The sequence below is a fragment of the Lagopus muta genome, chromosome 1 (genome assembly GCF_023343835.1).
Source record: "Lagopus muta isolate bLagMut1 chromosome 1, bLagMut1 primary, whole genome shotgun sequence".
Classification (NCBI taxonomy): Eukaryota; Metazoa; Chordata; class Aves; order Galliformes; family Phasianidae; genus Lagopus; species Lagopus muta.
Window position 1 is genome coordinate 80,331,392 of NC_064433.1, and position 25,840 is coordinate 80,357,231.

At 44.6% G+C, this 25,840-nt stretch overlaps 1 long non-coding RNA gene across 1 annotated transcript; it reads right to left on the reverse strand.

Moving 5' to 3' along the window:
* Positions 1 to 692: 692 nt before the first annotated feature.
* Positions 693 to 5,789, reverse strand: LOC125687986 (uncharacterized). The gene is made up of 3 exons (XR_007374547.1): positions 5,749 to 5,789; positions 3,932 to 4,036; positions 693 to 3,821 (listed from the first exon to the last, which is right to left on the reverse strand). It is a non-coding gene; the product is annotated as an uncharacterized LOC125687986 (long non-coding RNA).
* Positions 5,790 to 25,840: the final 20,051 nt, after the last annotated feature.

The window sequence follows — 25,840 nt, forward strand, 5'->3', positions numbered from 1 at the left end:
CAGCATTTTACTGACAAAACAGTAGTACTGCACTCTGCTTGGCCAATGATCTCTCCTCACTGCAGCCCTCAGAGCTTCCCAGAGTATTACTGTCTGCGAAGTTCATTAATGTGCAGTTTGCTCCCTCCTCCTCCTCATTAATAACCATATCAAATAAGAATAGTTTAAACAATCCTGTCTTTGGGGAATCTTTCTTTTAATGAGACTGAACCAGGCTTCTCAGCCAGGCATAAATGTGGTATACTTTAGGTTTTCCCACATCGCTCCCAATTTATCTTCAATTACCTCTGCTTCGTAGTGCTGTTGCACTTCAGATGCTTGCCTGACAAACTCATGTGGCCACCCCAAAATTGAGACACCTTCTTGGCTTCTTTTCAGCCTTTCTGAAGTAACCTTCACATATGTTAAGCCCCCTCCTGAATCTTAAAAGAACTATTCACATTTGCTCCTTCTAATGGGAACTTCTGGTTCATTCAAAAGGCGGCCACATAAATCCTTGATTCAGCAGTTGGCACAGCTGAAGTTCAAAGCAGATTTCTAAGCGTCAGCTTTTGTCCACAGCAAAAGATCGACTGTGGGGGAAAAGGACCTTTGCTTCTGTGCTGTCTTGTGATCTTGCACTTCAGAAGGCACCCATCTCTTCCTGGCCCATATCCTCTTATCTCACAGAAGGTTTCCACCACATCAACTAAGTTCAGGGCTGAATGACTGAACTCTGACTGAGACAACAAGAGCGACAGCTGCAGGGAGAGATGGAAACCTCTTCTGTAAGAAAGTGAAAGGGGTATGGTTTGTGAACAGCTACTGTTAAACAAGCCTAGGGCTAAAGGAGGTTCCCTTCTTTGGACAGAAATAAAGCAGAGGTTCTTTTTCTCTCCTGGCTTGTTCTGATCCACAGCAACATGACAGAAGCAGTCAGAGGGGCTGTTTGGCACCTGCCAGAATGCTTGCCTTTGCTGGTCTCCTGTTATGGAAAACGAAGATTTTTTTTCAACCAGACTAATCAGCTGCACATTGCAGCTGGCTTGCCCTGTAATACCATGCAAAGCTAGCATATGGCTCATTACAATATACTCTGACTAAGTGTTCAGCCAAACAATCCACCAAGGCATTATTGCTTCTCTGATGTGCCGTTTGCACTTTTTGCAAACAAAGCAACAAACAATTCCTTTGGAGACACTTTTCAATTTTAGATGAGTCTTGAAAAAGCTGAATTTCTCACTGTGCTATGAAGGAGCTTACAAGCCGATTCTCCATCTCTTGCTAGATGGGCATTTCGGGTTCCAGAGGAATCTGAGTTTCCTTACACTTCACATATCTCTGATAATGGATGGCTGCTCTAAAGGTGGCTCTCCTGGTCTTGTCCAAAGGCACACATCTGTTTTTGATATCCCTCTTGGCCAGCAGTGTCTGTAACTATTGCCGTGGTCCTGTCCAGTTTCCCATCACATAAATGTGGCCTACAGATTCAGCCCTGTGGAGAGAGCTCCAGTTTCACCACTAACACCTGTAGGGAGTTCAAGCTGAGAGAAAGAGTTTATAAACCACATTTCTGTAATTAAAGCATTCTAAAAACTTAGACATTATCCTAAGAGGCAGGATTGGCCATTATGATCTCCTAGCAATGACTGAGGCAGAGGTGGTGCAGATAACATCATTGAACATACAAGCAGGACTTGCCCCTTAGAATGGTTCTATTGAACTACTGTGCTATGCTGCCTTTGAGAGAACCTGTGGGCTATTTCTATGCTCTTATCTCAACAAGTGCAGTTGTCATTTGGCTCATAATCTTGACATTTTGACACTTCACTTTCTTCCTCAGTATCAGCGTACAGAAAATTTGTTTGGACATGTCTCTTGCTCTGTGTACTGCCAAAGATCCCACAGAAGTACATAGAAGAACTTGAGGGTGGTTTGTCTGAGACAGAAGTAACAACACTTTATCTGGGAGCAGAAGAGGGTTTGTGACAAGCAACAGCCTTCACACAATGCTCTGAAAAATGCTATCCCTTTGGGTAGTATGATGTACTGAACAGTGTATGTATACCTTAGGCTTCTGCACAACATCAGAAAGCATCCATGGGTAATGGGATTTTGCATTTTTATCTCCAAACAGTGGAGGCAGGGGATGCTCCTTCTGTCAGTAATCAGGAGGCCACAGAGAGGCTTTCTGCCAGCAGCTGTAGGGTATGCACTGTGAGTGAATTCCCAAAACAGAGGTGTCCTGTGAACTTCCTTTCTCTGAAGAGCAATAGTTCTCAAAGAGATCTCCAGGTACTTCTCTGTATTTTCCCCACAAACCTCACAGGAGTTGATCTTTGCCTCAGAGTCTGATGTCTGCACAAAAGTGCAGAGAGTGCAAAAGCTTACATCTCAGTACTCGGCCAGCAGGAAAGTGCCTGGCCAGCTCTGTCTCAAGAAGTTCCGTGGTTCTTCCCTCTCAATGCACACCAAGGCACCGAACAGACATTAGGACTCTTTGAAGCAGAACACAACAGTGGGCCAGTCTGAGGGTTTCTGGTGACAGTCATACATTTCTGACAGTTTTCTTGCTCTGTTTCTAGAGGCAATCTCAGAGAGCCTGGAAGTCTCAGCTGGGACCTGCCCATACAATTTGGTTCAGGACAACTTGCAAAATCACAGAAGGCTGGACATCCAACTGAACCCAAAATATTCAGCTGGCTCTATGGGAGATGCAGCACAGATACTTCTGAGCTTTGGAAAAGGTCAGACCTGCACCAAGGCCAGCTATCTGAACACTGGCAGCAATTTGGTAAGTCAGGGAAGGAACCTCTGGTTTCAAAACAATTCAGTCTCCTCTCTTTTTTGTTGTGCAGTTACATCCAGCTCTAACACAAGCTCCAATTACCCGGATACCTCAGTCTAGTGTAACCACTGAAGCAACCCCTTTAAAATAGTTGCGGAAGTGTCTGAGGATCAGAGGTTTGCTGACTCAAATGGACAGGATTAATGCTTTTTTTTTTTTTCTTTTACCCAGTTTCTTAGGCAATATGAACTTCTAGAAAAAGAACTGTGGGGGGAGAGGAGAAAGCAAATCATGCTGCTCTGAGATGGGCTTGGGGCTTCCTTGGAACCCCAGGCAGATAAGTAGAGAGTGTGGACACCTTTCACCAGCAGGGGCTGCGGTGAGAAACCTGCTAAGATGTCAACATCACTTGTCAGGTTGGAGAGAAGAAAAGAAAAAGAAAGGAAAAAAAAAAAAAAGGAAAAAAGGAAAAAAAAAAAAGGGTGAAATGAAAAGAAGAAAGTTTAAAAAAGAAAGAAAAAAGTAATCAAGAAAAAATTATAAAGGGGCAGCTGCGTTGGCGCCCCGAACAAAGGCTGCCTGCGCTGCCCGCCGGGGCCAGCAGGAGGCGGCCGAGCGCCGCCGGCCTCGCCGCGGGGACGCTCCCATCCCGTCCCCGTCCTCTGTCGGAGTGCTGGCAAGCCCCGGGCTTCGGAAATGAGCTGGAGGGCGAGAAAGAGCTCCGAGTCGTTGCGGAGGTTGTGTATAAGCTGTGAATCGGCTACGCGGCCACTCCAGGGTCTGCTGCACACTGCTTGTGGAGTACTCGGGCCTCCCAGCGTGCCTGCTGGAGCAGGAATCACATCTTGCTATTTCAATACGATCACTCTGGCGTGTCTGAAATTAAGCCTGGATTAAGCTTTGGCATAATATGGAGGCTGTCTTGTCAGATGTTTCTGTTAAAAGATACACTAATCTGCCATTCATACCACTGAAGATCCAGTTCGTAATTGTTATTGCAATCAGTCACTGTGCCATTATCACTATACTGGGCTACACTGCAACAGGCATGGAGCTGCAACAAAGAAAAAGCCATACAATATTTGTGCTAGCAGAGGTGCGAGAAGCAGATGCTTTATAGAGAATTGCCTTTCTTGTTATGGCACTGCTAAATACCAAGCTTACCAGCATAGTGATCACTTGCCCCACCAATTTTCCATGCTGCTAGGAAGAATTACATCGCAGTAACAGGCACAGAGCAGCTGTAAAATTTGTTTACAGTGGCAAAATCTATGAAAGGGGCAGAGAAAGAATTATCAAGTCCAAGTTACATCATAGAATTCCTAGGCATCAGTGCATGCAGTGTTTCTATATCTAAGCCACTGGATTGTAACACAGAAGGAAATCTGTCTTGAGTTAGCTTAGATTATGAGAAAAAACGCTTCAGAAAACTGTAGTGTCCGTGTCTTGTGCAGCAAATTCAAATCTATATATATTTCTTTTTCTAGAGAGTATGGTTGATGATGAAATCTGAGAGCCACCAGCCCCTAAATACTCAGTCCAAAGCTGGCCATTTGGAGCTGTTGCTAGGAATGAAAATCGGAGAGCGCTTGTGCTGCCAGAGATCCAGTGGTGTTGAAATGAAGCGACATGCAGCCTTCATATCCACAGACTCCTCAACAAACTTTGCAAGCAGTACTCCAGCTTTGTTTCCTCCTTTTAGGAGCTCTGTTCTGTCACAGCCCATCCAAGTTCAATTTCCCAACCTAAATTCTATCTGATAGTAATAAACAGAGCAGGAAAGATACACATTCTCCCCTAAAATAAATAAATCAATCAATCAGGACATCCACAAGCTGCACTTGCTTGTTGGCCCCAGATCCTGCCATCTTTCCTGAGGCTGCTCTGCCGATCAGCCCTTTCCTGAAGACCTATTTGGAACCAACAGAAGCAGCTTCCTGAAGAGGAAAAAGCTCACACAAGTGGCTCTGTTGGATTCTGGTGATGAGTAAGTATGAACCGACATCAACTCCTAACCCCAGAAGGCAGCAGCAACAGAGAACTTCCCTGCTGCTGTCTCCAGCACTGCCACTCAAGGGTTAAGGCCTGTTCTTGGAGGCTGCGCTCATTGCTCATCAGTTAGCTCCTTGTTGACTCAAACTGCCAAAGAGGACATGTGGTAGCAGAAGGGAGCTGGTGCTTTTTCTGAAACCGACAGTATCTTTATTAGCAGCTGCATTTAGACTGCTAATTTCATCTAGGCCACTGAACTGTTGGAGGATGACAGCAACTCCACTGAGTTTTGAGGGTAGAAGTGCACCTAAAGGCTTCAGCTGTATTAACATGTTTGGCTGCTGAGTGACAGATCTGCCATGGGGTACAAAGTCAAGGATGACATTCTAAGAGGAGCTGGCATTTTTGATCGGTTCATTGGTCATGACACCTAAGGCAGGAGTTTGCATAAGTCTCAGACCCTATTTCCAACGCTTTTAATGATTGCAGCCAATGAGGTGAACTGTGTCAAGGGGACAGAGGCTTCCTTAGAAGGGATAAAGGAAGCACAAGTGTGAAGAACTGCATTACTCTTTGCTGGGGCTAGGTTATTCATCCTAACCATAGGGTGTGCTGGAGAAAGGGCTCTAAACTCCTCAGCAAAGGTTAAGTTGCCAATGCCTCACAACAGTATTTTTAAGATCCATATATGTCTGTACTGAAAATTGAATCCTATCTTAGTTTACTTAATCTTCCAAAGGGTAGAGTGGAGCAACAAGTCAGGAATCAGGATAGGAAGCCTAGGAAAATCAAGACCATAAGCTAAACCGGTTTCCTAAGCTATGAGATAATCTAGAGAGCCAGCAACAGTGTAAGAAGGAAACACTGAGGTCTTTTTCCATGTATAGCTATATAATCAATGAATATTAAGATGTTATAATTATGAAATAAACAAGAGAGCTTGGCAAAGCAGATAACAATAACAAAAAGAGAATAAATAGAAGGCTTACCCCTATCCTGGGCTCACACACAAAACTCCAGCAGAGCAGATCTCCAGAAGAGATCCTTCCCTACTGGTAGCCAGCTCTTAAATAGGTCTAGGAGGACCTAGCCTGGCTCCACCCCTTCCAGCAGCACAGGTGAATTGCCTTCAGCTGTGCTCCTCTGGCTGCCTCACTGCTCGCCTCAGGTGATCAATCAGAGGTTCAGGCCATGGCTCAGCAGCTCCCATACAATAGCTATGAAGTGGAATGCTACACACTTAAAGTTGTTGCAAAAAGAGAGACAGCAGTGAGCAGAAGAACAGATTATAATGGATGAGGAAGGACCAAAGCACAGCATATCCTGAGCTGGCATCCTTTCTACAGGAGGGAGACCAATGGCAAAAAACTATCAGTGAGGGCAGACAGTAGGACAACAGATCTAGGAGCATAAAATAAAGTCTCTAGAGAGATTAGGATTTTAAATTACTTGCACAAGAAATCAAAAGGTTTCTGCCAGGTCCAAACTTGACAGGTTGTTGCTGCCAAGACAAAATAATTGCCAATAAAAGTAAGGAGGGATTTGCTACGAATATGGACAGAGGACTGCTTTTGCTCCTTGCTTGTGGAAAATAGATGGAAAGTGATTTGTCCATAGTGCCATTTAGAACATCTTTATCATGTATGCCGCATGTACTTCAGCTCAAACTTCTCTATAGTTTAATATACACTAGTAAAGACGTACAAAAGTGAAACTAACTAACAGAATAGAAAAAGTCAACTGAAAGAAAAAGTCAAAATTGAAATGGAGGATCCTTTCCTCTCCAGGAACTTGCTGCTAGACTTACAAATAAACAGTCAAAAAATGGGACCTCAGGATTTGACCATGGGGAGAAGGCAAGAATTAGTCAATAGCCAATGCACATGATGCAGCTCCTGGGAAAGTGGATGCAATAGCAGAGCAGAAGTTACTGGAGGTAGAACTGAACAACTCCTTCTTCAAACCTGTTCTGATTTTAGAACTCTGAGCAGAGTCCTGTTGCACTCTGGCATATTCTGGTCCAACTTGACCACTGGTTAAGTTATGCCTATTCAAAATGAGAAACCACACCCCATAATTCAAATGAGCATCTAGGTTTTCAGCTATTTGAGAGTCAGTTTAGAGAGCTGTGATTAGAGCCAGACCTGTCCTATGAAGAAAAGGCAGCACCTGAGGAAGTCAGTCACTAGGTTTTGAGTTGAGATCAAATTTTCCCTAAGCTAAGAGAAGCTGGAACCAGTATTTGGATTTTTATCCCTTCTGCCATGACACGTCAACTGCTGCCCTATTCATCCACCTTTTCTGTCCTTAAGTCAGATTGCTTTAAGTGAACTTGTTAATTGCTGATTTCTTTGGAGTTCCGGTTGGGTTCATAGAAAGAGTTTGTATTTTGTTTCCAATTATGTCTAAGTAAAACATAGCAGCTACAGAAACCAAAGAAGGGGAAAGGTAGAAATGGAAGAGAGACAGGGGAGCTTTTTGTATTCAATTAAAAGACGTTGGTCTTTAATTCATGCTACTCCAAATCCATGTAATGCTTTGGGATTACTTTAAATTAAAAAATTTCCTGAAATGGCTTGAATTTGCTATTTGAAGTGTAGCCCATTTCGCTGAATGTACTCACTCCATAGTCAGCATCTTCCTAAAATGTGTGCATTATCCTAGAGTCATGCTAAGATTATCCAAGAAGCACTGGACAAGTGGTTTCACTTCTACATCTCCATTCCTGCAAACCTCCCAGAAGGAAATGGATTATTCTTCTTGCCTACACACCAAGATTTTCAAGAACCTGCTTATTTCTTTATCTTTGGCTCTGATCCAAAAGCTCCTTGTGGTCAATGTGAAAATGTCCACTGATTTCCCCCGGGCTTTACTTTAGGTTAATAAATAAACTCCAAAGTCTTTGAACAAATAACGCTGTGGAAGCACAGTGCTAATATTAGCGCCTCTCCAATCAGTTCTTCATCTGGCAGTATTCCCACAGAAGACAGACTGAGTGAAAGCCGAGTGTGGAGCTCCAGATTTCAGCCATTGTCTCCTAAAACAATGGGTGTGTAATCCAAATTGTTCTGCTTTGTTAGGACTGAAGTGTACCAGCTCAAAAGGGTTTATTCCCAGAGAAATGTCATGGTAGGCAAGATACACTGTAGACAGACTGTGGGGCTAATATCCCAAGAAGTTTAGTGGCCACAGGAGATCTGGCTCTTTGTTACTGACTAGGTAGTGCAAGCGTGAAAAGAGCATCCCTAGTGAGCAGAACTATCCCTATTTCAGAAGTGAGGAAGAAGGAATGAAAGTTCAAAGCCAAGCTCCTAGAAGACAACAGGAAACCTTCTGTTAGCCACAGAGGTGCCCAGATTTATCTAATGAATCAGTGGCAGAGGAAAGAAACCAACCAAAACTTCACAAGAATGACAGGAGCTCTGCACATTGGCCCCCTGACTTTGCTCCTTTTAGCTTTGTCTAAACTTCTTGCATTTAGTTAGTTGCGTTGATTAATGGTTATCAGCTTTGATCATTCACCAGTGCTGATGCTGTGAAGCAGTGTGGAGACTCTTCTGGCCCTTTAAGTCCCATTTGGTTTATCCCTGATTCTGCTGAGGTCTCTCTGATTAGCATCTAAGACCCTGACAAGAGCCTTTTCATGGTGAAGATCCAGCACAGTACTGGAAAAAAATCCAGGCAGATAGAAATCCTGCAGTGTTCCCTCAGTATCTCTCAGGCTCTGAGTGTTTTCTTCTTAACAAGATTGCGGTGATGAACAAATGCATCCTAACCTGTCCCTCTGCTCTGTGCTGGTGAAAACTCCCTTGGAGTACTGCATCCAGATGTGAAATCTTCAGCACAGGAGAGACATGGACCTGTTGGAGTGCTTCCAGAGGAGGGCCACAGCAATGATGCAGGGGATGGAACACTTCCCCCATGAGGACATTCTGAGAGAGCCAAGAATGTTCAGCCTGGAGAAGAGAAGGCTCCGGGCAGATCTGAGATCAACCTTTCAGTATCTAAAGGGAGGCTGTAAGAAAGAAAAGGACAGACTCTTTTGCAGGCTCTGTTGTGATAGGACAAAGAGAAGTGGTTTCAAACTAAAAGAGAGGATATTTAATTTGGATATAAGAAAAAAGGTTTTTTATGATAAGGGTGGTAAGGCACTGATGTAAGTTGCCTGGAGAGATGGTAGATATCTCATCCCTGGAGACATTCAAGGTTGGGCTAGACAGGGCTCTGAGCAATGCGATCTGGCAGTGTGTGCCCCTGTTCATTGCAAAGACGTTGGACCAGGTCACCATTAAAAGACCTTTCCAACTCAAACGATTCTATGACTTAAAAATTCTCAGCATTTTGGTTGGTGTAGTATCACACTTAAGTTGTCCAAATCATTTGAGTGTCTAAATGCATTTATTTTGCCAGGCAGTTGGAAGGAGTATGCTGAATGCTTGAAAAATGTCACTGTGAGATTCAGCTGGCTCTTCAGATCATACACCCCATGATAGTACTTGTCAATGCAAGATAGCTCCGTGAGTCTGGAGTGCCACCTGAAGTCACAGCAGCCACGACAGACATTTCTTCCCTCCTGACCTAGAAAATAATCCCATGCTCTCTTTCAGAGGTGCCACTTATGCAAGCGTCTCCAACGGGAGAGAACTATGCACACATTTGATGCTGACAAAGTAGCTACTAATCAAAGTGAAGGCTCCAACCTTTGAAACTTGCACCTGTTTTAGTTTGGGGCTCAGGGCTCAAATATAGCTCCTGGGGCCTCATTCATATTAGAGAATCTAACAAAAGGCTGTTTTTCTGATGTAGCTTCAGAGCAGTTAATGTTAAAATACAAATGAAAAACTGGGAAATTTTAAGTCAACCTACATGTGTACATTCTTTAATTTCTGGCTGCAGTATTATTGTGAGGAAACATCTTCATTCCTAAGAATACAACTTGTTACATAAATGTAGCCCTTTGTGGTTCTAAGCTGACACGTGTAGCAATACAGAAGAGGAAGACAACCTGCAGCCCTGTGACATCTGCAGCCCACAATGCAAAGAAACCTGCAATGTATTTTTTGTGTATAGTGACCACAGAGAAATGAGAGCTGCTTCAGGGAATGTTGCAGCAGATTTGTGTTTCATATTAGATAGAAGGAAAATTCTTAGAGCAGCAGTCAACAATTTTGGCATAGACAATCCGAGATCCCTATGATCCCCCACCTTGAATTATGAGGACTCCACTTCGTTCAGACTAATAAATCAGAATCTAGTGCGCATCCCACAGAAACAATTCAAGAGTCTGGAGAATAACATGCCAGTCAGGAACAGGGATGAAAGATGTTGGAGAAACAGCTCAATTTCATCTCAGAGTATGATATCTTCTGCAGAAGGAAAGCAGAACTGTTTAGTAAGTGATAAAGTGCACAACAGACTTCCAGTGAAGAGGATCTCTACAGTGTGATTACAGAGCCAGAGGGATCCACACACGCTAGGCACACCCCTGAAGTGTACCAGCTATTCAGCTACCATTGCAGTAACTCTGCTCTAAGATCAATGACCAATCTGATTTCTGCTGGACTGCAGATGTTGCTGCCATGTAATACCTCCAAAACTGATGGGCAGGAAAATGAGATGGAAGAAAAACATCCATGTGCTGATGATATGCATTGGCCAGCACCAGGCGAATGCAATTCGTGGTAGGAAATGCATTATTCTGTCCTTGTTGAGAATTACAAAGAATGGCAACACGTTACGTGATTGAAATAGTCAAGCACATTCTGCTCTCAGGAAGGATTCAAAGGAAGGCACAATCATGCCTCAGAAAAGCAGAGAAAAAAACCACAACATCATGAAGAATTTCAGTACTAATAAAGCAAGTTTATCTGGATGCCAGCATCTCCTGAAGGTTATAAGCATGATGATCTCCTTGTTTCTCTGGATGTGTCACAAAAACACTTGTCCATTTCTCCCAGTAAGAGCCAGATAATTGATTGCCTTTTACTGTCATGAAATTGAGCAGACAGGACATGTCTGGCTGTACCAAAAGGACATCTGTGCAGGAGCAGCAACAGAAGGGAAAGTGAGCAACAAGCTGAGGGTGGACACAGCACTTTCTCTACCACAGGACTGTTCCACAGTACCAGACAAGGGCAGAGTGAAGACAGTAGCCCCAAGGAAGGCAAAGGGATGTGTCAGGTCATAGATCCATCCAGATGTCCAGCAGGGAAAAGGATCAGAGTTTGGGTCTGGGAACAGAGTTGGGACTGTTTACAACATAGATCTGGCATCCAGCCTTGAAAACTCCTCTGCCATTCAGGATCATACTAAGACACACCTATAGCAGTGCTCAAAGCCAGATGTTGGGGTCTCTGCCCTGAGCTTATAGAGAGTCCTTGGGTCCCTGGGCAGAGCTATGTTTATGGAGGGCCCAATTGGGGCTTGTCAGGATAATTTAGGCCAACCTGTGCCCTCAGGACTCTAATATCACCCTTTTCAAGTAGTGAGTGTTTCAAACTTCATGAAAATGCTGTTCCTTAGTTTATAAAGCAGGTCCATGATGGAATACCAGAATAACCCTGCCACATGGTATGGGTGAAGAGGTTATTGCAAATCTTACCTAGCACTTTAGCAAAACAGCTCAAGAAGATCCTGCAAGGCTAAAATGAAGTCGTGCCTCCCGTTCTGCTTTGACTGTCAAGCCAGCAAATATCAAAGAAGAGATCAGCATTTGTAGCTATCAAATTTTTTTGCATCAGCTTGAAAAGTCAGTGGCCAGGAAAGCCCTGTCACATAGTGAAAAAGGAGTATATGATGATCTGCCATAGAGACGTTTAGGGTTCATGATTATACACAGTGTTAAAATGATAATTTCTGTAAGTGACCAGACCCCTAGAAACTGAGGTGCATTAAGGATGTGATGAGAACCCCAAAACTTCTGAGGAGAAACAAATAGATTATTCCCATATCAACAAGAGGTGTACAAGCCATTGAATTGGGTCACATGTTGTGGATGCATCTACTGGGCTTCAAGCACAAATCTGGATACACACTTAAAGTTATCTCTTACACTTGAAATCAAAGTTATCTCATGTCATGAGTGTGCACTTAAACAGCACCTTTCTTCAATGCAGACAGCAGGAGGCATACAGTTTCCAACCTGAGGCTGCTGCTGGGGCTCCTATGTACCACCCCAGTGATATCACATGGATAGTGTTGGGTGGGTGAGTCTTCTGTAGGGACCCTGTGGAGCCATACAGTACTGCTGTCCTTAGAGTTTGTTGGTGGCCCAGGGTTGGAGCATCCTTGTGGCAGTGTGATCAGAGGAACCATAGGCTGGTGGTGGATGGAGCGTGGTGAGGGGAATGCCCCACAGGTTTTGCTTGTTTCCTGAAAGTATGTAGACATAACCTCAAAAGCAGCATGAGAATAGCTGAGGAGTTGCAGAAAAACTTCTGAAAGGAAGTCATGTAGAAGGCATCAAACCTGAAAAGCTACAATTTCTGGTACTTCTTAGAGATTGAAGAGACTTAAGACATCCCTAAACTAGTGATGGCTCAAAAGATCCCTTTCTGTGTATTGAGTCTTTGCGTTCTTTCCCAGACAGCTGCTGCTGGTCACTGCTGCACACAGGATGCTGCCTTCAAAGTGCATTTCATCTGGTACAGGATGGCTGTGCTTGTCAACTCTGTGACCTCAGTGAAAAGAATAGCAGCTAGCAACAGAAAGAGGTTTTTTAAAAAACAAAACAGCTCATCTCCAGAAATGATCTCCTCATTTTCCAATGTCGAGATTATCGAAAGCCACACAAGCAAGGAAAATGATACCATAAGGAATGGAAGAGAATCAGCAGACAGCACACCCAAGGAAATAAAAGTCATATCCAGGAATGGGAGAACATTTTAATAGCCTCTGCTATCAGCTTGGCTGATGCTGGGAAGAAAAATCTGTGGAAGCAGCAAGGAGGATCAGAAAAATGGAGGTGGCAAAAGAAAGGAAATTGTGCCCTTAGAAAAGAAGCAGTGCAAATAGTGGCTAAGAGAGGGATTTCAAGGTTGCAAACTTGAAAAACAGTAAAAAATGTTCCTCCTAGACTGGACTATGCACTGGTAATTACAAGGAAAGTCAGCAAATATTCAGACCAAACACAGCAACACAAGCAACTGCACTGCAGGCTGTAGCAAACTGCATGGCCACGAGGCAGTGAGCGCAGGATCGGAAGGTGCCTTGGAAAGATTGTCCCGCCATCTGTAAGTACAATGCCTGCTGTAGCTGTGATGTTTCTAAAGCAGATGCTGCCAGCATGGGAGAGGTTCAGTCTCAGAAGCACTTCGCTGTTCTTTGCTGTGTGTCCTGCTGAGCTGTGCTTGAAATCATCTCAAGAGCTGCACTCCAGGTTGAGTTCACTGCTCATGGTTCCAGTGAGGTTTAAGGCTTTCCACCTGTTTCAAGCTGCATCAGCCTCAGGACAGGGCAGGTTCCTACAAGAACAAGAACAAGTCCAAACCATACTAGGACACCCAATTTTCCAAATGAATTGGCTTTTCGGCTGCTGAGAATGAGCAAAGTTGTGCGATAAAACACATGGGAATGCCTGACCTGAAGCCCCCGTCTCCAATTCTCTCAAAACAAATAGAATGCAAAAATGAGCAGGTTTTAACCAGCCTTGGTAGGCAGCCAACATGGGCACATGGTTAGCTTGAGCAGGACTGGACAGCATATGGCACAGCGACCTGGCTTCTTGTGAATAATGGAGTATAATAAAACCTGTCAAACTGCTATTGGCAGCTAGGGTGAGGAAAAACCCAATGTGCACAGACAGTTTGAGAAAACCTGCTTGTCAGTGCCATGCAAAACATTTTGCAGCAGTAAATATACATGTGTAAAGTGTTTCTCAGCCTGGAGTGTTTTATCCTCGGTTCCCAAATTTTGTCAGGAATTCTGCAGTAGTTCAGGGATGGCAAAGTGGGGAACGCCAGTAGCTGGGAGCAACTAACACCAGATGCATGGGGAGGTGAAGGAAAAGGGGGCCAAGAAGCAGGTCCAGAAGCAAGATCAGCAGGAGGAGTTGGAAAGGGTGGTAGGAGAACAGAGGAGAGCCATGGCCACCTGCAGGTGTGCTGTCTGGAAGCACATGGGAGGAACAGTGAAGTGACTATGTTGTGTCCTCAACCAGGATGATGTAGTCTCCTCCTGCCTTGCAGGCAGTAGAGATCCGTGTTTTGAGAGCTAAGCCTCCAAGGCAAGGAGTGAAGAGCAGGGTTCTTTGCAGTGCACCCACCCAGTCAGTGGCAGCAGGGAAATATGGATGGGGGATATGAAAGGATATGAAAGGATAGATGCTGCCTGATCTCTGTGACAGCCCTGCAGAGCTCTACCAGAGAGATGTAAGTTAGAATTAACCTTTGTTTTTCAAGTCTTGGACAATCAGGCTGAGCCCTGGCTATATGCTGCATCTCTGGAAGAATCTAAGTGTCAGAAGGCCTAAGGACAGCTTGCTTTGAGCTTGTCTGTGCCCTGCAATGCTTCTCCTGGATTTGGCCAGCTTCAGCAGAGCTCCTGCTCCTTGGAGAGTCACTGGGAAGCAGGATCACTGCTTAGACACTACAGCCTGCCATTTCAGGAGCCTCCAATGCCTTAAAATGTTGTTATTGCTGCCTAGGGTGGCTGGTTGGTGGCATCAATGGCCTGCCTTCTCTCTGCTAAATGCACCTACACGGGAGCAATAGCAACAATCTGGAATTCAGAAAGTCTACAAACAGGCAGCCCCATTTTAATTAGTTGAGTACAGAGACTAATTAATATGTAAATGAGGAGCTTACCAATATTAATCATCTGTTTTACTAGGCTGCTTCACTAAAGAGTTCCTAACGAATTTGCAGATGAAGCTTCCATGACATTAAAAATCAGCTGAGCACCTATATGAAAAAACACTCACTGCCTAGAAGAGGGGAAGACAGAAAGGGAGAACGGGGCTTCGTTTTTTGGAAGGAGAACAGCAGTGACTAAAACTAATTTTGTCTCTGGCAAGTATCGAATACGCTGACTGAGTCAACCTTTTCCAAACCCTAATTGAAAGCATTTCAGCAAGCTGGACACCAGGAAGGATTTGGAACAGTACCTGTATATGTATGTCTATCTGTGTGTGTGCACATATGTGCCTGCAAAGCAAGACAACTTCCTAAAAAAGTGGTCTATCTTTAACATGTGTCAGTAACTCTCAATGCTGTGGAACATAAACCCTAACTAAGACCAGGCTGATGTGGATCTGTAGTTTTCCTAGCTCTATTCCTGCTACTAATGCCTAAAACCAGAGCAATTGAAATCACACCCCTGAGCTACATTACTCTTTCTCTGCTGGGTTTATGTTTTAAATGTAGCTGAGCTTCTCGGTGAATCTTGGGGAACTTCTCAAATTCAGTCTCTGAATCTCATGCATTACTTTAATGCTTGTGGGTTCCCCTGGCTTCCATGGGGAACACAGAGATCAAATAAGGAATGTTTCCATTTCTAACAAATCTGCCAAAGCATCTTTGTACCTCCCGGTTTTCCTTTCATATCCCTTTACCCCCATGTTCCCTCCATTAAAAGCAGAGCCTACATTCTCGCCGTGATGTGTCCCTTTAAATGACTGAAAAAGTAAGCGCGAGATGTGCAAATCTCCTCTTGAATCCCAGGTGGGACCAGAAATCTGCCAGCAAGATACTTCAAAAAATGAAAGGCAGCCTTAAAAATGAATCCAAAAACACTGTCTGGTCTTCAGCGCCAGCGAATGGGGCGAGGCGGGTGGTTTGGATTAAAGAGGTTCCTGAGGTTGCAGAGCTGGAAAATGGAAATAGCTCAGCAGCACCTGCCGTCACTCCTGAGATAGGCTTCTCCCTCCCAGCTGACCGCGCCGAGGATGCTCATCTCATTTATTTAGAGAGAAGGCCTGGAGAAGAGTTCCTCATTCAGCTGTTCTTCATCCACAGGCAGGGAGCGCTTCCCTCCTGAGCTGGGGAAACTGAGACTAAGGGGAAAGCTGTGCCCTGCACTTGCTCCTAATGCTCCACGTAAAATCCTCTCACTGCTAACCAGTAACTGGTTTTCCTATAGCTGTCTGTAACATGCAAAACTGCTTCAATGTGAGTTTTTACATTTAACGCAGGAGCATTGCTCATTCTTCCTCCCAGCATGTCTTCTTCTCTTCACTCTGTGATGTTTTTGGCTTCCAGCCTCTGGAACTCTTGGGGGTGGTACAGCATTGTCAGGGATGAGGGTCACACCTGGATAGGACATACCCTGATGGTAAGAGAAAGTGTGTCCTGGACTTTTTCAGGGTCAGAGATACAGTCTTCCCACTCACCTGCCCCATTCTACCCAGTACATCCCTTCAGCCCAGGCCTCCTATCACAGCCCCCACATTGGCTTGCAGTGCCCAAAATGAACATTTTTGAGAGTGATAAACGATTGAAAGTTGGCAAATGGAATAAAAATGTTTAGCAGGCTGTAGCAATAGCTGTTTCTAGCATGACACCCACAGCTACAGACAGAAGGAAGGGGAGCAGCAATAAACACAGTCAAGTATTCAGAAAAGCAAAGAGTGCCTGTTTTACTGGTGTGAACACATTAAACTAGCCTCAGCTTTTAGGGTCTGCAAAACAAGCTCTTTTAAGCTTAATGCTAATAGGAATATTCTCCTGGGGAATGATGATCCCATCGACGGGAGGGATGTTTTTACAGGTAAATGATTTGTCTTGGTATTAGCAATGCAAATAAGAGCAGTGTGCTCATGTTTGGTAATGGAAAGATGAAATTGTGTTGAAACTGACTGAGGAGGAACAGGCAGGGTGTCCTCTTTCTATTTTTTTCCATGGGAGAGCAAGCAGAACTGAGCAAGATGAAAGAACAGGTGAGAGGTTCTGCTCTATTTTATAGAGGAATTTTCCAGTGTGTCACCTGCCAAACTTCTGATGTCATTTTGTTGTTCTTTTTTTAAAAGGGAAATGTTCAGGTTTGTTTTTCCTATGACTTGCTTATTTTTACCAAGTGCAAAAAAATTAGAAGGAAAAGGTTGATCTTTTTGTTGTTTGAAGGAAGCCCAGGGATGGGGAAAAGAGGGGAAAAAGAGCAAGTCAGGAGAAACTGAAGGAATAAAGTGTCTCATCCTTGATACAGCAGCAAAGAAAAAAATCACCAAAATGGTGTTTCCATGCACTCATGTCACATCTCCATATAATGCCTTCAAAACAGTGGAAACCACAGTGATTATTAATATATTTTTCGTTGTTCATGTGAATCTTGAGGGGGAAAGGAAGCTTCTGCCATTTTAATTCCTTTGTTAATGTCTTTATGAATGCAATTAGCACTTCATTCACGCTCTTTTGTTTCTGGATCCCATTATGGAGTGGCTTATGCCAACTCCTCTCTCCCCAGAGAGCTTAGGCATGGCCTGGCTCCGCTCAGCTGTGTGGCTGAGCACTGACAAACTCAATTTGCGGGAGGAGTGGGTGAGGTGACACTGCGCAGCGATACGGGCAAACGGGCCCTTCCACGCTGAAGAAGACATCACCTATCTTGGGGAAACATGTCTGCACGTGGGTAAGTGGAAGGGACACAAGGCTGATTCACCTGACGAGAAAGTAAGCCTAAGACAGCTGGTCTTAAAACGGAGACATCTAATGATTCAACCCCTTTTCCTGCTGCTCTGATATAGGCACCAATGACTTCTCGTTAGGGAGCTGTGGGAAGCCAGAATAAGGTCCTGCAGACTCTTTCTACTGGCCTCCTCTCTTTGTGCTGGCCCAGCATTGTCCCAGTCACCCTGTCACACCACAGACTTGGTCAGGCACAATGTCCAGACACCCACCGTGGGCACCAGGTTCTCTCCTGCTCCACTCCCATCCCAAAAGAACCCACTGCTGATTAAAGTAAATCACCGATTCCATCAAAACAAGCAAAAGAAAGGGGGAAACGGAGGGTTTTCAGGCCAGAGGAAAAGAGACAGGGGATTTTTTATCGCTTATTAAATGTGCAATTCAAAACCTGGTGAATAGGGAGATGAAAAGCTCCTGCTGAGAAATGGAGAGAGAAATTGCATTTTGGCCTCGGGGAAACCTGCGCCTATAATATTAAAGATGTGCAAATAAATAAATAAAGGCAATAGCCAGATTTACGTGTCTAATATCCTTGCGTGCCATGATCAATGTCGGTATTTTACTTTTTTATGAGGTTCTCCAAAAATCTATGGCCCTTTCTTTTATTAATTGTAGATCCTCATTGCAAAGGTCTTTCGCATGTCTCCAGCAACTAGGTCTTAGCTGTCAACTCCATTAAATTCTATTATAATATGGCATGATTGAATGCTCCAGTGGGATTGGCCAGCCAGCGTGTATTAATATATTATGGAGCACGCAGAGGCAGGCACCAGCACCTTGCTGCATTCACAAAGATGCTGTCATGTTTACATTTTTTTTTTTACCTCCTTGCACACGGCTGCTGTTTCAGTGGAAACGTAAATTATCCCTTGCAAAAAGAACAATGCAAACTGCCGGGGAGCTTTCCTGGGATGTGGGAGCCAGCAGCCTTCTCTCCAGTGAGCAGACTCTCATTCTCTTCCTGGGATGTATTTGTATGACTTTAATTAGTTTGTGTTTGTACAGCATGAGGAGGCCCATGGTATTTAAGGCTGAGGAATATTGAAGAGTAGAGGATTTCCCACCCTGCAGATTGGAAATAGGGATGCTGCGCTGCAGGGAGGAGCAGAATCAGAATTTAAATAGGCAGCATCACAGATCATTTTTTTAAGTAGGAAACACTGAAACATCACCCCTGGCAGCCCATCAATGAGGAAATATTTCAAGTCATAACAGTTTTTACTGGTGAGAGGTGGAGGGTAGGGTGATGCATGTTTCAAAGAATGGGGAGAAGAATTTTGTGGTACAGCTGACACATCTTTCTGAATCACAAACTCCATTTGCTGTGCCCTTGGGTGAGAGAAGTACCCAGCACAGCTACAAAGTCCTTTTTCCCGATCCCATGCTTTTTGTGAGCTAATTTCTCTCCTCTCCCTCCAATTCCCCCCCCCAAAAAGCAGTACCTCTAGCCTGCTGCTCTCCTCCTCCAGCCCCATCACAGCCAGCTTTGCCCTTCCATGCTGGAGTGCCATGCGATGGCAGGATTCTCACACCTCATGGATATCTGCACCAGCTTAGGCTAATGCTTTGCCCAAAAATCAGACTAGGGCTAAGCTATATGAATGTCTGGTACTCTTTTACACTCTCATAGCAGTCAAAGGGGCCTAGCAGATGTTGCATAGGTCTAATGGAAAAAAAATGCATTTTGGGCCCAGCGAGTGTAGGCTGGATCAGCAGCAATGACGCTGTTTAGACAGTTGAATCCTACTCTCAGTGCATATTTACAGCCTGAACAGAGCAACCCAGCTTGGGCACCTTCTGCTTCTACTTGGAAGGCAAAAGAGCAAAGCACGACTGCAGGCTCTGAGTGAAAATCAGTTTAATTCAGAATTCAGGAAGAAAAAGGAGACATGTAAAGGCATATGCTGCTCTCAAACTATGTGTGGCTCTCAAACCATGTGTGGCTCTATGAGCTCTACTTGGCCAGAGATTCTTTGATCTGATCTATTTTACAGGTAGCAGCAGTAACTCAGCATCTGCAGGTCCCTGGAGAGCTCTTCTGGGCCACCAGTCTCTCAGACCATCACAGCCATGTGTATTGGTGCTGTCAGCTCCCTTTGCTCTGTTTACACTCAACATTTCCAAAGTTCTTTGTGCTACCATGGGCAGGAAGGCAGCCAGGGCTTCACCAGTGCTGCAAAGGACCAGCTTCGATGGGCATTATTGCTGTGGCCACAGCAAACAAGAGAGAAGACACAGACTGATTGCCTTTGGGGAGCAACGCTGAGGTCAGCCCAAAGACCTGATCATGCTTGCCCAGTAGGGACAGTGATGGAAGGGGACTCTTCACCAGGCAGGGCTCTGTGTTTCTAGGTGGTGAACTGCAAGCAAACAAACCTGAAACTACTGGATTATCTGGGGGATGAAGGTGGGAGTGCTGCCATGCTGCAGTGCCTGAAACACAGCTTCTTCCTCCCCAGGTCCATCCAGGATCATATTCATTTTCAGTGCCCATGCTTCTGACATGCTAATTGCCTTGGTCAAAGATGTTGCCTTGCCCAACTCAATCTGCTTCTAAAGACAAAGAACTCTCCTAATTCCATAATTCATCCTTAGCATCACACTCTGCCTGCTTCCAACCAGGAACAAGACAGATTGATTGATCTGTCACAACGAGGGCTAAAGACTGTCTAGTACTGGGGGCTGAGGCCAGGGAAGAAAAGACGCTGCTAATACTAATAGATTGCAATACCTTTCCAGGAGGATATCATTGCCTTTAGCCAATTTGAGAGACTAACCATCCAATTTAGAAGAATAAAAATAATCATTATGGTTACAACAGTGACCAGGAAAAAAAAAATAGTAAATAAACAACAAAAAAGATACGCCAACAACATAAAGGGAGCTGGTTGTGCTTTCCCAAATATCTGCTTCATCCTCGTGCCTGTGTGGAGCCTGCTTTGTCCCTCCTGCCACCGACCAGAGGGGTGAGAATGTCACAGAGAGGCACGAGCTGCGTGTTCCTGGCTCCAAGGAGGATGTAAATGCGTGAAACGTGATGGAAGAGGCTTGATTCCTTTTTGGTATTATTTCTCTCAGGAATGGTCTGACAGCCCCAGGCTGGAGTATGTGTCTCTCCCAAGTACTCTGTCACCCTGGTAACCATGGAGACCATGACGATCGATTAGATGCCATCTGATCTCAACCTCATAAAAAACCCTGCATGCACACGCGGGCCTGGCCGCACACACGCTGACAAAAACAGGCGGCAGATGGCGGCCAGGCCACTAGGCCTGTCTCCAGAGAGGGGCTGCGAGACACGGGTGGAGAGATCGGGGGGGAGAGGGAAACCAGACAAAGGGAGGGGAGGCCAGGGGAGACAAAGAAGCATGGAGATCGGGAGGGAGAAGGAAGAGGGATGGGAGCAGGCCCTCAGCTGGTGCAACTTCTTGGGGGCCTGTATTTGGAGGAGCAGAGTGCATTTATGCAGCATGCCAACCTGCCTTGCTTGGAGAGTGGAGAGTGAGGACAAGGGAGAAAAGGGAGAGAGGAAAGGACAAGTGGAAAAACACCAAGTCATACCCAAGGGGAGGCCTGTTGTAAATGGGCTTTTGCACAGTTCTGTTCCTTACAGCAGCTCCTTCCCTCTACAACTGGTCAGGCCAGTGATGAGGTGAGAAGGGAGCCACACGGAGCAGAACAGAGAGATCCTACACCAGCTCTGTGCCATCAAGAGGACTGTTGCCACACTCCAATGATCCTCTCTGGGATCTACGAATTGGGAGGGATGGAGCTATTCCACCCTGAGGACCCAAAGTTTGTCCACCAGACACACTCTTACTAGGCTGGAGGTGACTGGCAAGTGTAAAACCACTCCAAATCCTGCCTAACAGGAGCTCCTGTGCATGTGTGACACCATTAACAACTGAGTCCCCCAGCTGCTGGAGGCTTCTATGCCAAATAAACCACAAAAGAGGTTTCATAGATGCAGAGCAAGTGATTGGACAGAGATCCCAATGGTGGATGGTATATGGGGAAAAAAAGAGGGGCTTGACCATCACTCTGTAGGGAGATGCCAAAATGTGACAGGTTGGAGACCGTTTGGAGCCTCCCAATAAGTTCCTGTGGTTTCTGTTACTGTCAACTGGAGAAATGGAAAAGGATTTTTAATAGGAGTTGATTTGAAAACGAGCCGTCCCAGAGCAGAGAAGCAAGGATGCAAGGAGATGAAGCTCAGCTGAAGGGAAGGGCAGGCATAAACACGTGTCTGCAAGGATATCTAAGTGTCAGAGTACCATTTATTGGAACAAGGAGTATCGCCACTGCAGTCATCAGTTTGGACTCCCTTTGATGGGGAGGAACAGGTCCTTCTAATGAGTGTGTCACCTCACCCTAACACAAATGTTAAACGGTCTAGATAAGTTGCACCATCAAACTGTTTTCTTCAGAGTGTAAAGGGAATCCAGAGAGGTAATCTCAGGTGGGTTTGGACATGAGAAGTTAACTGAGATCCCATATGTGTCAGCAGAACCAAGACTGCTGCTTAATGACTCATCTTTCTCCTTACAGTTGTCCTTTCATGGGCATATATGACTTTCAGATTCATTGAACGTTTTATTTCTCTTCTATCCATGGGAACATGCAGTTGTATCGCAATCGCAGCTCAGTAGACAGGAGCAGGTCCCAAGGTACACCTTCCCAGAATGCTGTGAAGTATTTTCAGGACATCTGCTTTAACTATGGGAATGAGAATTGTCTTCTTTTGTTATTTTTTGCACCTGTCTGGTTTTGAGGTTAGCAAGGGACTGTTAGTCTGAGGTAAGAGTTGAGTTCAGCTCTCAGAAGGCCCTAACACACCTCCACCATCAGGAGTGGGAGAAGAGGGCCAGTTCTGTATGCACACTGTATAGACCTATATATATGTGCATTCTCCCTTTCACGGGGTTTCCTGAAATGTTCAAAACAGGATATTACTTAACCTAACATCTACACTTGCTCCATAAAGTGATGTTTGCTCAAGCTGAAAGAGCAATCCAAATCTGAGTGAAGAACACGAATTACAAACGTTAGTGAATTCAAAGTCCTACCAGCCAGCTGCTGAGCCACAAGGCTTCAATAATAATGCAGAATACACCTCCCACTCTTGTTTTGTTTTGATTTTTTTTATTGTTCTCACCCAAATTCTTGTTTTCCCACAATTCCACCTCCTCATCCTGCATGTCATTTCCTAGATGCATACTTAACCAGCTACCCCAAAAGGCTTCAACCTTCCCTATGCCAGGAGCTATGCCTCCTTCAAAATGCCTCTCAAGGCTTTTCCAAGACTCGTTTAACAAGCAAGGCAAGAAAAATATTCATAGAATCATAAAATTGTTTGAGTTGGAATAGTCCTTTAATGGTCATCTAGTCCAGCTCCCCTGCAATAAACTCAGCATCTACAGCTAGATCAGTTTGCTCAGAACCCTTTCCAGCCTGACTTTGAACGTCTCCAGGGATGGGGTATTCACCACCTCTCTGGGCAACATATTCCAGTGCCTCACTGCTCTTATTGTAAACATGTTTTTTTCATATATCCAGTCTAAATTCTAGAAACTGTTTCCCTTTGTCTTACCATGACAGATCCTGCTAAAGAGTCTGTCCTCTTCTTATAGCTCCCTTCTTATACTGAAAGACCTTTCATCAGTCTAGTACAGTCCAAGTAATAACAAAACGGACATGTCCTCCTGCATGTCCATCCTCTTTAGGTCTGATGTGGAGTGGGGCACTGCCGAAGATCTCATGGGATGCCATGTCTGAAACGCTATTTTTTGAGGACATAAGGGGCACAGTTCAAAGGAAAGGCCTTCTATGGCTCATTGAATGGCTTTCATTGGCTAGAGTTTTTAGAGCTAGACAAAACACTCATAAAGATACTTTATTTTACAAACATCTACCACGATAAAAAAGAGCGGATGGTATCTCAAATCTTTTTTAACCTCTTTTCAGTTGTGTGTTGACTCATATTTCCATGATATGCGTGTAAGGAAATTATCAAAAGAATGATCCTACCAGTACTTGTAAAATGTCACTTACACCAATGCCCAGTTAAAGTAACAATGCTGATAATTATAATAGTGTGAGTTGGGACCTCTGAGAAGACCCGTATGCTGGGCCAGAAGAAGCAGGACTTGAGAAATCCGTTACAAGCCAGGATCTTCAGCCCATCCTGACCCTCTGAAAGGAAGAGCTCAACAAGCACTGGAGCCCAAGTTTTGCTTTGGGTGCTTTCACGACTGCTATGAATTTAGTCACGATTGTAACTTCTCAGTATGGGCTGAATTCGCTGATTTCAAGCCCTTTTTTCTGAGTTGCCTGTTGGTTGGCCACAATTATTGAGATCAACCATGAACATGATCTCTGTATCTTTACTTCTCAATACCACCAGTCCCAAGTTTTGATTCCAAGTCAAAAATCATGCAGAATTCCTATATGTGCATAACTTACAGTAGGGGGTGGTGCAATAATCACACTTAAATTAACAGGTTTGGTTAATTTCCCCCATCAAGGAATTTTGAGGCTCAAAATTATCAGATCTTTTTAATGCTAGGAACTTTATTTCTCTTTCGCCTTGCAGTGCACTGTCACCTCTCCTTGCCCTTAGTTAGTACCAGGGCCTATTTTATTTCAACTCAGTATTTCAAATCAGTAAGATTCAGAGAAGATGACCCAGGGCTCACAGCTTTCAGGCATTTTTCAGACTGCACTTATCCCAACAACTCTCTTTCTCATACAGCTTTTTGTCAAGGCTGCTGCAGATACGATTCCCCCTTTGGGGAAATGCCTTTGGGATTGTATCCCTCCAGTTTCATATCATGCAATGCCAATTATTTCAGCTGTGACATGAGAGGATAAAGTAGGGGGGGAGAAGGAAGCAGAATAAGTCCCTGAGAAATCACACTGGCCAGATCCTCAGAAGCAGTGAAAAATATAATTCCCTTCAAAATCAATATTGCAATGCCATTGAGGAATCAAAGCAACGTACTCGCACAAAAGCAGAGTTGGATATAACTGTGAACGAGCGTCCTGATCCCCTCTCCCTCGCAATGAAGCAAGTCATGAGGAAATCAATTGCAGTCCTCAGGACAGTGCAATCAAAGAGCTTGGGTAAATGAGTGGAGGATCAAGGTCAGTAAAAATACAGTCATGGTGTTCAAAATATTCTTTGCCATCCCATTCTTTTCCTCTTCTATTTTTTGTCTTCTCCTCTTCATGCTTCACTTCTTAGCCCTCCTCACACTATGATGATGATTATTGCTATTATTATTATCATTGTTGCTTTGTAGGCTGAGAGTTGCAGATCTCAAAAATAAAGCAGATGTCAGCAGCTCTGGAAGATCCTATTCTATTACACAGCAGAACAAATGAGTATGTCAAGGAAGGGCTCTCCAATCTAACAAGAAAACAGCACAAACAGCCACGAAATAAATAAATAAAGAAACCCTGCGGGGACAGGCAGGGTAGTTCTGATTAGATATTATGCGAACATGATGCCTACTTTCTACACTAACAGTGTTTTAATACATTTAAACGATACTGGGGAAATAAGTCATGAAATAGGAGAAGAAGCCTTCATGTCAAAAACGATTAAGATTATCCAAGGGGGCCAGACTGTCTCTCTCATGAAAATGCAGCTCTCATGGCATGGGAATATGAATGTAGCCCAAACAGTATTTACTTAGTTTGTCCAGTTCTATCTCATTACATTTGTAAATGATTGCTTTTCCCAGCTGCCTGAAGAGCAGTTAGGCTCCTGGTAAGGAGGAAGCCAATGCCAACATCTGCACCAAGGCAAAGTTTCAGCCTCTACTGTGGCTCCAGGAGGCCTCACGTTACCAAGGAATGAAGGAAAGGCCCATGGGTTGCAGGAAGATGCTATTGGGAAGATACCTGAAGGTCCACATGAATGGCCAGAGCAGGCTGGAACCTGCTGTAGGAAAACAGCCGTGTTGATGCCCACACTTGACACCTGTGGACGGTGCATACCTGCCTCCTGCTCCCCTGAGGAGGGTATTTGTCTGCTATGTAAAACCATGGAGGCACCTGTGCAGCCTGACCTGGGAGCTACTGACGGCCTGTTTTTAGTGGTGAGGACCGTAGTGCAGGAGAGAGACCTCAGGTCTTAGAGTTGGAATAGCCATACCATCTCAAATAGCTCCACCTGACCCAACACCCTGCTCCCACCTGGGACCTCCAGACCCTTTTCTTATCACACAGCCTCTGAGAAAATATAAGCTCTTGGAGTTTGATTTTCAAAAGCAGTCCAGTGTCTGCAGAAGAACATTTCTACCAGACTGGAAGGAGATCCATACTCCTCACTGCTGCTGGGCGTCACACTCTTTCTCTCAGCAGACATTTCACAGTTGTTTCTAGCTGAGGCCAGAAACTACAAACTTTTTATTAACCCTTCTAGTCACAAGTATCCCCCACCATGCAAACCAGCAACCTT